Genomic DNA, 1649 nt, shown 5'->3' on the forward strand with positions numbered 1-1649 from the left:
GGTGAAATCTCGTCTCTACTAAAAATATAAAAATTAGCTGGGCATAGTGGCACACGCCTGTAACCCCAGCTTCTCGGGAGGCTGAGGCATAAGAATCACTTGAACTCAGGAGGCAGAGGTTGCAGTGAGCCAAGATCAAACCACTGCACTACAGCCTGGGCTACAAAGTAAGACTCTGTCTCAAAAAATAAAATAAAATAAAATAAAATTAACTACATGCTATGGCAGTTAAATGGACAAAAGATATTGTGATTGCCTAATGTTTAGAATTTTTGCATTTTAGCTTAAAATATCAACTTTTTTAATTAAAAATTTCTTTTTACATCAGATGAGTAATGTGGCTGATGTCATAACAAAGAAGTTTGAAGGAGTCACATCTCACATATTAGCATGAAAACCCAATCATTGCCCTTATGAATCACAAACTTTGGATCTCAACTGTTTTATTTTTGGACATTTTATACTTTGTTTCAAAACAAAGAGATGAGAGAGATTTCAGGCTGTCATTTGCAAACAATTTTCTACAAGTACATTTGGAAATGGAATTGGGGTATGGATAATCATTATTCCCAGTAAACGAATTGTTCCTTGCTATAGTTTGAATGTGTCCCCTAAATTTCTTTTCTTTTCTTTTCTTTTTTGAGACAGAGTCTCACTCTGTCATCCAGGCTGGAGTGCAGTGGTACAATCTCAGCTCACTGCAACCTCCACCTCCCGAGTTCAAGCAATTCTCCTGCGTCAGCCTCCCGAGTAGCTGGGATTACAGGCACCCGCCACTATGCCTGGCCAATTTTTGTATTTTTTGTAGAGATAGGGTTTCACCATGTTGGCCAAGCTGGTCTCAAACTCCTGACCTCAGGTGATCCGCCCGCCTCGGCCTCCCAAAGTGCTGGGATTACAGGCATGAGCCACTGCGCCCGGCCAGCATAATGTTTTTAAGGTTCATCCATGTTATAGCATGCATCCATGTGGAATTTATAACTGTCCAATAGACTTCTTAGGTGTTAGTCCCCAGTGTGTTGTGCTGAGCGAAGTATGGACTGACGAACTGGCTTATTATCTCCACTAACCCTGTGTGTATCCACGTGACACACACCCAGAGGCTCTCACGCTGCTCAGCTTTAAAGGGGCAATGTTTTAAATAAAAAACTGAGCTACTTTTTACTTTTCAAAATTAAAACAAATGCCATTGTTGTCTTTGACAATATGACTCCCCTGGAATGATGTTCATGAATCCTCTAGAAAATCATGAGCACCTTATGGGACCCCCATGAAATGGACCTTTTTGCAGCCATTAGATGTGATGCTCGTGAAGACAAAATGTATGAGAAAAATGTTTATGATCTAATGTCACAGGGGAAAGTGTAATACAAGGTCATAGTATGCTATGAAAATTAGAGGAAGACCATTTAAAACTATGTAAAGATACTTCTGGTAAAAAGACGGAAAGGGAATGTACAAAATAATTAACAATACCATGCTGGATGGTAGAACCATGGGTACATATTTTTCCTTCCTGAACTTTCCAAAGATCTGTAATGTGCTTATATTACTTTCATAATTTAAACCATGATCACTGGCCTTGAGCAGCTTTTTGCTCAAGTCAACCTTGGTTCAGGCCATCACAAAAGTACATGCAGACCCTCATG

General features: G+C 39.7%; 1 pseudogene; it reads right to left on the minus strand.

Annotated features, from left to right (window-relative positions):
• Positions 1–322: 322 nt before the first annotated feature.
• LOC112624016 lies at positions 323–433 on the minus strand (annotated as a pseudogene).
• Positions 434–1649: the final 1216 nt, after the last annotated feature.

The sequence above is a fragment of the Theropithecus gelada genome, chromosome 4 (genome assembly GCF_003255815.1).
Source record: "Theropithecus gelada isolate Dixy chromosome 4, Tgel_1.0, whole genome shotgun sequence".
NCBI classification, from domain to species: Eukaryota; Metazoa; Chordata; class Mammalia; order Primates; family Cercopithecidae; genus Theropithecus; species Theropithecus gelada.